The sequence below is a fragment of the Asterias amurensis genome, chromosome 6 (assembly GCF_032118995.1).
Source record: "Asterias amurensis chromosome 6, ASM3211899v1".
Lineage (NCBI taxonomy): Eukaryota > Metazoa > Echinodermata > Asteroidea > Forcipulatida > Asteriidae > Asterias > Asterias amurensis.
The window spans coordinates 12994068-13008088 of record NC_092653.1 but is presented as its reverse complement, the minus strand read 5'-3'; the positions used below and the strand labels follow the sequence as shown (position 1 = coordinate 13008088).

At 39.2% G+C, this 14021-nt stretch overlaps 2 protein-coding genes across 2 annotated transcripts in view; both read left to right on the top strand.

The window, feature by feature from the left end:
• LOC139937983 (uncharacterized) overlaps positions 1–2909 on the top strand; it is a 157085-nt gene extending 154176 nt beyond the window's left edge. Inside the window, exon 2 of the mRNA XM_071933299.1 lies at positions 2826–2909. The gene's annotated coding sequence lies outside the window, so the exon portion shown is untranslated. The remainder of the gene's footprint in view (positions 1–2825) is intronic.
• Positions 1–14021, top strand: part of LOC139937981 (uncharacterized) — a 50554-nt gene that overhangs the window by 19302 nt on the left and 17231 nt on the right. The window lies entirely within an intron of this gene.

Here is a 14021-nt window from a genome sequence, read left to right as displayed (position 1 = left end):
TCATGGTACAAGCAAATTTTGTGCTTAGCAGCTCTATGAAATTGGGTGCTGGACACAAAGACTGTCCCAAGTGAGCTGACCACAACTCTTTCAGTAACCACAATGTCTTAATGCCTAATGACGATCACTACTAATGGTCTTTAATTGATTAAAATACAATGTAGATTGGATTATATCAAGTTGATGGTATTGATGGCTTACTGTAGGTGAGATTACATTGGATCAGACTGGAGAGCGGATCATGATAAAGACAAGTCTGATGCGCAGTGTACAGTAGTCATGGCAGTGTACTGACAAGTAGGCTACCTCGTCAAATCAGACTGGTGGAGCTTTTACTTGATGTGATTAAAGTGGATCAGATCAGATCAGTTTTGTAAGCTTGATGGATAAGAATGGCTTAAGGTGGCATTTTTATGACTAACAATGTTAAAAAGGTTGTTCAAGGTCATAGTGTTAGCCAGAGGGTGTCTGGGTGTCATTTGGACACTCTGTTTTATCCGAAATTTACAGATTTTAGTGTAGAAGAATTTGAAAGTGAACAATTTGGACACCTACAATGTGTACATATGTACACGTGTACATTGTACAAATGTTGTATTAGTTTTTGAACTTACTGCAAATGTTGACACCCTTTTACCAAATTCTGGCTTAAACCCTTGTTTCAGGTTACCACAGGGATTGAATCAGATTGGATGAAAATTTGCTTATGAAATTAGACTGATATTTACTACCCCAGTGCATGGCAAAGCAAAGGATCCATCTAATCTTGACTGATAGATTATTGGAGCTTCAGATTGGATGAGATTTGGAGCAATTGGATGGAGTGGATGGAGTCGATTGGTTGGGGTCTGGTTACAGTTCTGGATTAGATTGGATTGGGTAGAAATCAGATTAGATTTGAATTACAGTTATAAATTGGTTGAAGACAGTGTACATGTACCTGGGGATTTGACTAAGCTGTAAGATTGGATGAAAGATTGAGTAAGATTTGATTGGGTTAGATTACATTGGAATACAAGATTAGACAGCTGTTTTTAATAGGATTGTACAAATGTAGGTGGCCCCTTGGCATGCTTGGATGAGATTACAGGAAATGTTGATTTTGACGAAATTTCATTGGATGAGGTAGTCTGATCGCTTGATACATTGGAGGTGAGATGAGAGTATGCGATTAACTAAGATTAGAGAAGATTAGTTAATATTTGTAGGATGATTACAGACATAAGAGTCATAGTATGTATTTTTAAAACTATCTACTGCGTAGATTTTAAATATAGCACTTAAAAGAAAAAAGGACAAGTTTCTGAAAATTAAAGTCCGAGCAGAATTTGTGATGAGGCTTTCTACTTGTAGTTTAGCAGTTATAGTGAAAAACCACAACCCCTCGAGACATGGCACTAATAAACCATTTGACAAGAAGCCCTGTGTCCTGAATGGCCTAGCCTAAACAGCAAAATGCAGTGCCAGGCACGCTTCTACTAGTTCATTTGTAGTTCCATCAAAGTGCTTCTCATCACTTTCTATAAAGCCCTCTCAACGTCAACGTGTGCCAAAGTGGAAAGGGGGGGGGGTGGAGTTGTACCTTGTTGTTTGACGGGTTACAGGTGGAGACGCGCCTGTAATCAGCACAAAGTAAATACAAGGTGGACCGGTTAAACCGTGTTGTTGCGCGTATGTGTTCAATACTTGTGGGCGGGCAATCCCACAGCGTCAATTTTGATTCTCTTCTGCGGATGAAGACCCGTATTACATGTAGCATTTTAGGAATAGAGTATTTGCAGACCATTTGGAAGAATTTAAATTACACACTGTGTACCACGCCATTTTAGTTCATTTCTCATCGAACAGCGCAATTAGCGCCTATAACAGTAGGATCAGGAAGAAATGTTCAGTTTAAGATGTGGGAGGAAAACCCCTTAAGAGGAAAACCCACGCAATCGGGTAGAAACTGAAATCCCATATTGGATATCTACATCTACATACAAGGCTCTGGTCTTAGGATTCGGACTGGGGTCCACAGAGTAGAAAGGCAGTTGAAAGAAACCACTGAGCCAAACTGACCCCATATGATTCAATGACTAGGCCTATGTGTACATTGTACAAGTCACCTCTTCCTATCCTAATCTTAGAATCCACAGAGAGACCGGTCAGAACATCCAGAAGGGAAAGAGTTCCACCTGTTTGCCTTTGACTTCTCTATTTTTTCACTCATACATGTACACGGTTCCCCCTCTCTGCCCCGCCCCGCCGTGTGCTTGCAATGACGTCAACTGATTGTATTTATTGTGACCTTAACACGATACACATCCATAGATTTTTAAACCCAGATTAAACATCTTGCAAATTTCTGACACTAGTGTCACAGTACAGGGGATCAGTCTGAGTTGGATTTCCGTCTCACAGGACAGGGCATCACCGCGGTGCAAAGAAACCCAGGTGTTACTGTCAGTCCGGACACGATCATCTGAGCCTGGGCACCTGTTTCTCGGACCTGATCACCTTTGAGGAGATCTTGTCCGGGTGGACTCTAATACCATTAGACAACGCAATGTACAGTACCATACAAATTCTCTAATTGCTGAAGCCTCATTAAAGCATTAGCATATAAACTTCAGAGGTTGGTAGGATAAAACATTGTGAGAAACGGCCCCCTCTGAAGTGACGTAGTTTTCGAGAAAGAAGTAATTTTCCACGAATTTGATTTCGAGACCTATAAGTTTAGAATTTGAGGTCTCGAAATCAACCATCTAAACGCACACAACTTCGTGTGACAAGGGTGTTTTTTCTCGCAACTTTGATGACCAATTGAGTTCAAATTTTCACAGGTTTGTTATTTTGTGCATATGTTGAGATACACCAAGTGAGAAGACTGGTCTTTGTCAATTACCAATAGTGTCCACTGCCTTTAAATTTAAAGCTATCAATTAATCTGTCTAGCAGCTGCGCAAGGTTTTAGCCAGGATTTGGAAAAAGGGTTTCCAAGTTTGCTGGAAACTTTCAAAATATATCAGTGCTCAATTTGTTCACTTTAATTTGGACGGGAGGTAAAGCTGTTGGACCCATGTGTTGTTGTGGAAGCTAAAAGAACCCAGTGCACTTTATCGAAAAGAGTAAAAGGAACACGTTGCCTTGGATCGGACGAGTTGGTCAAAACAAAAGCGTTTGTAACCGTTTTTTATAAAATGCATATGGTTGGAAAGATGTTTTAAAAGTAGAATACAATGATCTACACAAGTTTGCCTCGAAATTGCGTGGTTTTCCTTCTACTGTGCGAACTAACATGGTCGGCCATTTATGGGAGTCAAAATTTTGACCCCCATAAATGGCCGACGTGTTAGTCGACGAGGTAAAAGGAAAACCACACAATTTCGAGGCATGTTTGTGTGGATCATTGTATTCTACTTTTCAACATCTTTCTACCCATATGCCTTTATAAAAAACGGTTACAAACGCTTTTCAAAGACCAACTCGACCGATCTAAGGCAACGTGTTCCTTAAAGGTTTGCCCGGTGTTCCTGGTCTGATCGGCAGCAAATTGCGCTACAGCTTCTTGTTCAAAAGGTCACAAAAACCTTCTTTTTCAATGTTCTAGTCAAAGAGAACTAGCCATAGCCAAAGCTAGCTGTAGCCAAAGCTAGCCTTAGTCAAATCTAGCCATAGCCAAAGCTAGCCGTAGCCATAGTTAGCCGTAGCCAAAGCTAGCCATAGCCAAAGCTAGCCATAGCCAAATCTAGCCATAGCCAAAGCTAGCCATAGCCAAAGCTAGCCATAGCCAAAGCTAGCCGTAGCCAAAGCTAGCCGTAGCCAAAGCTAGCCGTAGCCAAAGCTAGCCGTAGCCAAAGTTAGCCATAGCCAAAGCTAGCCAAAGCCAAATCTAGCCGTAGCCAAAGCTAGCCGTAGCCAAAGCTAGCCATAGCCAAAGCTAGCCATAGCCAAAGTTAGCCATAGCCAAAGCTAGCCGTAGCCAAAGCTAGCCGTAGCCAAAGCTAGCCGTAGCCAAAGCTAGCCGTAGCCAAAGCTAGCCGTAGCCAAAGCTAGCCATAGCCAAAGCTAGCCGTAGCCAAAGCTAGCCGTAGCCAAATCTAGCCGTAGCCAAAGCTAGCCATAGCCAAAGCTAGCCGTAGTCAAAGCTAGCCACAGCCAAAGCCAAAGCTAGCCATAGATATAGCCAAAGCTAGCCACAGCCAAAGCTAGCCGTAGCCTAAGCTACAGCCATAGCCAAAGCTGAAGCCAGCCGTAGCTAAGCTAGCCAAAGCTGAAGCCAGCTGTAGCTAAGCTAGCCAAAGCCAAAGCTGTCACTAAAGATAGCCATAGCAAAAAAGACAAACCTAATCATAGCCCCAACTAGCCATAACCACAAATTCAGTTGAGCGAAAGTTGTCAGGCTTTGTTAAAATTTGAAGAGACTGTGGGAACTTTCTTGATAAGCTGGTAAGTGTCAAACACCATTCATCTCAATCATGTCAATTGGTGTATCCCAGCAAGTTTTTTTTTGCATAAAATAACAAATTTTAAAATTTGGACTCAGTTGGTCATCGAAGTTGTAAGAGAATTATTAAAGAAAAAAACCTTGTTGCACAAATTTGTGTGCCTGAATGTAAGTACATGTAGCATAAACAAGATTTCAGTTATTTTGTAATTGGAGTGAGAAATTACCTCTATCTCAAAACCTACGGTACCATAGAGGGAGCCGTTTCTCAGAATGTTTAAATACAATCTCTCCGTTGCTCTTGACCAAGTAAGCTTTGATGATAAACATTTTAATTGAGTAATTCCAGTGCCTTTAAAAACAGTTACATGTATCTCAAGCCTTAATAATCTCTTTCGACTTTTTATCCTTGGTGTACCAGGGATCGAATTTGGTGAGAAATCTTAACAAGCACCGCACGACTTGTCAGAACCTTTACATGACCAGAATCAAAGATGTTCAATTGAAAGAAAAAAAACGACCACTGGACTTGTCCTGTCTCAAGTTTACCGGCCGGACACTGATATCACTGGCCTCGGACCTGTGTTCCGTGTCAAATTCAAGCCATGTGTACTATATGAAAATTTCCTCAGTGAAACTTTTTTTCCGGATATGGAGAATAATATGAAAGGTTGTAAGTGTTGCAGGAAGGATTAAATTGCTGTGAGTTGAAAACCTGCGGCCTGTGAGGGACTTTGTAATTGGAAATTGAATCATACGGCTGTTTGAGTCCAACTTGTAGAGCTGACCTATATCTGTACTTTACTAGAAGGAAAGTCATTGATGGGTCCGTTGAATTTTCTTGCACGTATTTTCTTTCGCCTGTAAGTCTAGGGTAAATCTTTCCTGTATAGTTTTTTTTTTTTTTTCAGTTTTTTTTTCAAATAGAACAGTTGATGTTTAATTTTGTGTAAAAGTTCCTTCCTGTTTAGATTCTTGTCTTTAAAAAAAACACAATTTTTTTGGTCCAGCTACATACAACGTACATACATGACGTAAGCCCTGCAATCTTGTGGTATGTTATCCAAAGCTCAAGCCCTGAGCTAGAGACTTTGAGATAATTCTGACTGGTCCTCAGGTGCTCCAACAGGGCCCAATTTCATAGAGCTGCTTAGACACAAAAAGTTGTTAGGTTTTGTTAAAATTCAAAGAGACTGTGGGACCTTTCTTGACACCCTGGTAAGTGTTACAAAACCATTAATCTCAATTGGTGTATCCCAGCATGCATACAATAACAAATCTTCTGATCACCAGCAAATTGCGGTACAGCTTCTGTGTAATTGTGTAAGCACAACAAAATTATGCTTACCAGAATAAGGTTACATGTACCAGCCACCCCCGTGGTCAAGTGGTTAGACTGCAGAACTTTGCAATCACAAGGTTGTGGGTTCGAATCCCCCAGCTTACATGGCTAACCGCTGATTTAGTAATGACTAGAATAAATATTGTCGTCTAATTACTGAATCACAATTTCTTGATTTGTGTAATCATAGACGTTAAAACCAATGTTTGGGATGAGAGAGATTGGCTGTTGCCAGCTTGGTGTTTATTATCGCTTTGTAGGAGTTTACCGAGTTCCCTTGTGATGGGATGATCGTTCAAACAAGTACCATGTCACATGCACAATTTGTGACTGCAACCCTATTCATTTCTGCTTTATAGCAGACAATGTAAGTTCTACTTAAACAGCTCTACACTGTACTGTACATGTATACGAAATTGGGCCCAGACATGCCGGATACATGTAAGTTCGGAGAATGTTATTTAGGGGGAACAAGAATTAGATAATATTCTTCCCAGTTGGAATGTGCTTTAAAAAGCAAGCACCAAACCCTTACATTTCCCTGCCAGGGAAGGCAAGAGGCTTAAGGATATTATAAACCAAGCATCCAATTAAATACAAGCTAGCAAATGTATACTATCCCCTCACTGAAAATGATTATAATCCAGTTAGGTCCTCTTTGCGGTGACTGTGAAGGCGCCCGTCTTAGCCTAGTTTCCATCCATTTTCACTCTTTCTCCTCACGCCCTTTTTTTCTTCCCGTCCTCGGGAAATAAACTTGTTCCCTGGGGCTATCGGCTGAATCATGAGAACGGTTCCCCCACCTCCGTAATAGAAGATTTATTTACTTCGCACAGACTTTAAGTGCTTCTGCTACTTGATTTTTGAGGAGGAAGGAAAAAAAGAAGAGTCTCGTTCTCCTGGTTTTTAAGGGACCGACGGCTGTTTGATGCTGAAGGGCGTATTTCAAGCGAAACTTGCTTGATTTGGTAAAAAAAAAAAATACATATAAAGTACTTCGCATTTCTTTTAAAATGACAACTTTAAAAGTTGGCACGTTAAACTGGAGGTCCTTGGTTTAAAAATCCTGATGTAGTTAATTATTCCTTGTTCAATCCTATCATCATGACAATTTGTTGCAGAAAATATTTGTCATTTTTTTAAATTTTGTACATTAGAATTGTTGGTAATTTACTGGATTCATTAGACCAGTTACTGAGGTTTTACATTGTTCATTGTGCACTTGTTACCATGACAAAATAATGCAATGTATGGTATTGTACACTGCAGGTCCTCAGGTGTTTTAACTCCAGGTACATTGTACATATGTATTTGGCCATGCATAAAATAACAAACCTGTGAAAATTGAGCTCAATCGGTCATCGAAGTTGCGAGATAATAATGAAAGAAAAAACACCCTTGTCACACGAAGTTGTGTGCTTTCTGATGCTTGATTTCGAGACCTCAAATTCTAAACTTGAGATCTCGAAATCAAATTTGTAGAAAATTACTTCGTTCTCGAAAGCTACATTACTTCAGAGAGGGAGCTGTTTCTCACAATGTTTTATACCTTCCATCTCTCCCCATTACTCGTAATCGAGAAAGGTTTTATGATGATAAATATTTTGAGTTAACTACCAATTGTGTCCACTGCCTTTAACTCCAGGTACGTTGTACATATTTGGCCATTGAACTACTGCAATGGTTAAATAGGGGAGAACACCGTGTTAGTTGTACTTTGTAAAAACATTGTACACTGTACACTGTACATGGTGTACGATAGCCCTTTTCTCGCTGCTCTACAATGTATTCCTCACTGGGGCAACCCCAGTGAAAAATGGCTGGCACTTTAAAATCAATCAATCGTTCCATGTTCTGATTACAACAAACTTGAAAATCTTCCCGAATTCAGAAATAATTCACCTCTTTTATTGAATGAGAAATTCTGAACATCTCCCTGATTGTTGTGTACAGTGTACATAATCTCCCTGATTGCAAAATGTTGGCCAGTGACAATGCCTGCAGCTCCAGTCACATGGTATCAACAACTTAATTTGTCATGAAGTTTCCACTGATGTCAATTTCAGTTAAATTGCAAGTTTCTGTCGGCTAAGGTTGCTTTAAAGGCACTGGACACTATCATTTATTTCTCCATTTCATAGAGGCAGAGTACAAACAATTTGTTTTGAAGGACTAACCAATCAACAATCATTGTTACATACATATGTACATGTAGAATAAAAACTCACTTATCAATGGAGAGCTGTATAAAACATTATGAGAAACAGCTCCCTCTGAGGTACATGTAAGTATAGTTTTTGAGAAAGAAGTAATTTTCCACTAAAATATTTGATTTTGATTTTGAGACCTCAGAATGTGGTTTTGAGGTCTCAACATTTTTCTTCCATTATTATCTCACAAAAAAAATTCACATTTTCACAGGTTTGTTATTTTGTGCATTATTTTGAGATACGTACACCAAGTGAGAAGACTGGTCTTTGACAATATTACCAAAGGTGTCCAGTGTCTTTAAAAGGGAACGCACACTTCAAATTGTACAATGTTTGCATAATATCACCATCCCTTTGTGGTCTGTTTGGCAGAGTGGCAGCTCCTCATATTGATTCTGGATACATTGTAATATAATTGAGTTTAAGGGTGCGAGTTGCCAGACGATTTCCCCTGAATTAAAAAATCCATGCACTTTCTAACAAAATAAACAAGAGGTGTAACTAGGGGGAACCAAGCCGTCGCACTTGGTTCAAGTAGAGCAGTTTCGCTGACGTCAGTAAAGAAGTAGCTCACCTGCAAAAGGCGATATAAGGCAAAGTTTCCCTTTGGTCTTTGGAACAGTTCGATTTTTAAAATCTTAGATCTTGTGAATATTTAATTTTCAAAAGGTGGTAGAGTTTTTGAGCTACAGTGTACTTTATCACCAAAAATCTGGAGTATTGGTGTCCAAGCAGGAAGACTAATCCATGACTTGCTTGAATTTCTCATTGAAGATTGTCTTAAAGGAACACGTTGCCTTGGATCGGACGAGTTGGTCTATGAAAAGCGTTTGAAATCGTTTGTTATGAAATGCATATGGATAGAAAGGTGTTTTAAATGTAGAATATAATGATTCACACAAGTATCACTCAAAATTGCACGGTTTTCATTTTACGTCGCGAACTAACACGGTCGGCCATTTATGGGAGTCAAATTTTTGACCCCCATAAATGGCCGACCGTGTTTGTCGACAGGGTAAAACGAAAACCACGCAATTTCGAGGCATATTTGTGTAGATCATTGTATTCTACTTTTACATCATCTTTCTAACCATACCGATTTTATAACAAACGGTTACATGGCACTTTTCAAAGACCAACTCGACCGATCCAAGGCAACGTGTTCCTTTAATCCCTTTCCTTAAAAGCACATTTCTTGGAAGGGAATTATATGGAAAGGTTTTTGGTAACACAATGTAATGTCTATCTCTAATGAATTGGGGTGGTTCTGAAAAGAACCGTTGGTTTCAACTAAGAAAGTTGGAAGGGAAGTGTTTAGCAAACTTTTAAATTGTCAACAGCTGTACAACTGATTCTTACCAAGTGTATTTGTATGTAATGCCCATTATTTGAGTACTGCCTGTGGAGCCGTTTTGTCATAATTTTAGGTTAAAAGCTTGACAGGCTTACTCTGTACAGGTACAGGTACATGTAGTTATAAATGAACAATTCGTACAATCGTGTTTTCAATTTTGCAAGAAACAAATTCAAGAGGAGATACATGTATGTTGATCAGCTGATTTTTTTTAATGTATTTTTTTAAAAAGTCATTGATGGAAGGCCTCATGAAACAAGTGGGCTTTCAGAACTTGCATCTTAAACGTGTTGAAAGATTTTGCATCTCTTAATACATGTAGGCCTGTGTGTACATGTACATGTACATGTATGTGATTTAATAGTCTTTAACAGTAGCAGAGTTTGGATCCATTACACTGATGAGGGCCTAGCCTTGTCCAAGGCTCTTTACGCAAACACGGCCCGCTATGAATTCACGAACTGCATACTGCACTGTACATAACAGTACTTGATACGATGGGGTCGAAGCATTTTTTTTTCGAGGTTACGCGGCTTTGTTTGTGAGAGGTGCAAAAACCACGCTTTGACTCCACGGTATCAAGAACTACATATTGTACAGACCATGCAGTATAGTATTATAGATGCAGTTTGTGAATTCGGAGCAGGTCAGTGCTTGCGTAATGAGCCTTGGTCAAGGCTAAGGAGGGCCAAGAAAACTTGATGTAGACCCTACCCTACCCCTGATGGGCAACATTGAATTGTGCACGTTCAGGCCTCTATGCTTCGTTTTCGAATGGGCAAGGGCACCTAGGCATTTTCTCCTTGGTAAAGGGTACCCTATGAGGAAATGTTAACAATTCTGCTGGAGCATTTGAAGGGTAAGCTTGGGCAATATCACGATATTATCGAATATCGTGATATTAATTTGGACACGATTTCGATATCGGATGGATTTGGTTTTAATCGAAATATCGATATATCGCGATATATCGCGATAATCGCGATAATTGCGATATATCGATATATCGATTAAATATCGCGATGTATTTGCTAGCTGATACCCCATAGGTTTGGAGTAAAACCAGAAGAATAGGTCATTAGAACACCTCTCTTATACTAGGACTGTCTCTTCTACAACTTTAAGTTGGAGTCTTAAGACTGATGTCAAATTTAATTAATCGCGATTATATCGAATATCGCGATATATTGTCGGCGATATATCGTGAATAAAATAAATCGATATCGCCCAAGCTTATTGAAGGGCACCAAGGCAATGACCAGGGGGCATTGAGGCAATCGCCTTCATTGCCTCCGTGAAGTATCAGTGTCTACAGATGTATGTTGTCAACAATTCAGGTTAAGCTTGACAAGCTGACTGTAGCTGTGAACAAACCGTACAACGCAAGTCACTCGCGAAATTGTAAATTAAAGTTCGTTGCAAACTCTTCCCAATTACAAAATTGTATGAGACAAAAGATAAACTCTGTTCACACATTCCAATTTCCTTCGCATCTCTCGGGAGAACAGCAGCTGTGCACAGGGGAGCACTGTGATATTTAACATCAACCATACCTGTCTATCAGTCTTGTATTAACTCAGACTTCATCATAGGAAAACCTTGGGGTGTTTTCTCAGGATGGTGACAAAGAAAACATTTATGACCTGAATTTTCCTAACCCCATTTTGTAATTTTTTACGATTCGCTTGTCAAACGAGTCTGAGAGCAAATGGGAAAAAAGAAATTGTTGATGTAAAAAGGTGTATTCCGTTTTGTTTTTTTTAACCGGAAAAAACAAGGTCTGCAATAATATTAACTATACAATGCCAAAGTGGATTTGATGTAGAAAATGTGTCCGCAAAGTGATGTTTTGTTTTCGTTATCAAAGTGAAATAATATTTAAATAATGTTGAATGACCTTGCTAGCGTTTTAGTCTGAGCAGAGCTGACAATTTTCTGAGCACTGTGATGCTAAAGTAAACCCATTAAAGAACTGAGAATTGTCCCTGAATTTGCAAAACAATATTGATAATATCCGTACATGTAGGTTGTTTCTCAGACAAGCAACAACTCAGCTTATCAACAGAAATCCTCTTTATCTTACTTGAAAATTTAAAAAACAAATTACATATCAAATTTTTAAAACTGCTGATTTGGAGAAAAATCTGTCGGCCTATTTCAAATCTGATCAACTTTAAATGTATTGTCTTGATTGTTACAGTAAGGCCATTTACAGTAGAACTTTGTACCGAAAAGCTCATTAACAAATGGCTCTACCAAATTGTATAACTTTTGCTGCACAAAACATTCTGAACTTCCTTCAAATGCCAAGTGACCTTTGACGTCACATGGCTGTTTTTGCAGCGAATGTTTGGCAGCAGTTTTGTGTCGTCAAAATTCGTATTGCATTTGCATCCACAGGAAGATAAATCAGGCTTTAGTCTCTATAAACTTGCCAATTTTCCACAAGATGTAACAATCAGAAGATGCCCACTGGGTGCTTTTCCATAATCATTCTAGATTTCTCCAATTAAATCTGAAGCCAGTAGTAGCGTATCCCATGGGTGTAAGCGTCATTGCTTTCTTTATGTATGCCTGCGCTTTGTTTGTAAAGCTATATACAAGGTAATATACGCATTGCGGACTTTGCGTCACAATGACGTTAGTAGTAGTTTTGAAAGGATTGGACCTGTGTACATATGTGACTTTCAAATGGTTATGTGTCTTACAATGTTATTTGGCAAATATGAATTGTGTGTCTACATCCTTGATTTTAATCTGAGAAAAGTGTCAAATTATGAAATGAACTGTACACTAAGAGTAACATTTGTTCAGATTTGATTCTACACTAACTACATTGTACACTATTGCAATGTACATTCACAAAATGCAGAATTTGAGTTCCGAACCAACACAGATATTATTGTTAACGGAAATTTAAAAAAACCTGCAGGAGGCAAAGTCTTCTCTCGTTTTTCCCCTGCCTTGTAGTGACAGTTCATTTTTGTTTTAACAATGTGCTTTCCTCAAATCCCACTGTTCTGGTGTTAGTGTTACGTTGTACATACATAGTACAAATATGAAATGTTTGTACATATACACGTATACGTACATTGTACTTTTGTTTTGTGGCCCATCTTGCACCGTACCTGTGGCACTAGGCCTATGATCTTTGATGTACATGTAGATGTGTACAGTCCTAATGTTGCAATGTTTTAAATTTAAAAATCTGAGATTGGTCATTTTGTCCCTTTGACAGCAAAAGTCAAATTAATGTGATGGAACGTATTCAAAACCTGTTTTGCATCTGAATAGCAAGTGCCATATGCATTAATTTCCTGATGCCTGATCAATCGTTGATGAGTTGATGGCAGTGTTGTGAGACTAAACCTGGATTCGAAACTTACCCTCATCTTCAGGGCAGTATGTTGTGTAAGACAACATCGAAAGCGTTCTCCTTCAGGAAATGACATTACATGTACACGTATGTCGTTCATCAGACTGCCAGGCACCAGGCAGGTGTTGCTTTTAATCCCATCACATCCAAATGTACATGTACATTGACACAATTAAGGTTAAAAGATGAATCTTCTGTTACCCTTTTTTTATTCACTGTTTCTGAGGTTGAATGTTCCTCTTGCCGGCCTATTCACTGTTCACTGTGACTGAGGTTGGATGTTCCTAATGCCTATTCACTGTTTATGAGATTGAATGTTCCAGTTGCCTATTCGCTGTTATTCGCTGTTTCTGAGGTTGAATGTTCCTGTTGCCTATTCACTGTTTCTTTGGTTGAATGTTCAAGTTGCCTAATGTTTCTTTGGTTGAATGTTTCTGTTGCCTATTCATTGATTCTGAGGTTGAATGTTCCTGTTACTTATTCACAATTTCTGAGGTAAAATGGTCCTGTTGCCTATTCACTGTTTCTAAAGTTGAATGTTCCAGTTGCCTATTCACTGTTTCTGAGACTGAATGTTCCTGTTGCCTATTCACTGTTTCTGAGACTGAATGTTCCTGTTGCCTATTCACTGTTTCTTTGGTTGAATGTTTCTGTTGCCTATTCACTGTTTGTTTGGTTGAATGTTCCAGTTGCCTATCCACTGTTTCTGAGGTTAAATATGCCTGTTGCCTATTCACTGTTTCTGAGGTTGAATGTTTCTGTTGCCTATTCACTGTTTTTTAGGTTGAATGTTCCTGTTGCCTATTCACTGTTTCTTTGGTCGAATGTTCCTGTTGCCTATTCACTGTTTCTGAGGTTGAATGCCTGTTGCCTATTCACTGTTTCTGAGGTTGAATGTTTCTGTTGCCTATTCACTGTTTTTTAGGTTGAATGTTCCTGTTGCCTATTCACTGTTTCTTTGGTCGAATGTTCCTGTTACCTATTCACTGTTTCTATGGTTGAATGTGCCTGTTGCCTATTCACTGTTTCTGAGGTTGAAACTTCCTGTTGCCTATTCACTTTGCCCTTTTCATAGTTTGCAGGAAATACTGCTCAGCAAATTTCTTTGCTAAGCAACTTTTTCTACTATCGTAATGTACATATAGTAAGCATGATATGAAATTGGCCCCCGGAAACACTCTCAGGAATCCCTCTCGAGAAATCCCTCTCGAGAAATCACTCTCGAGAAATCCCTCTCGAGAAATCCACGCACTTTAGCGACGCCGAGCAGCATGAAATACACCATATGGTCGCACCTATTACATGTGGTG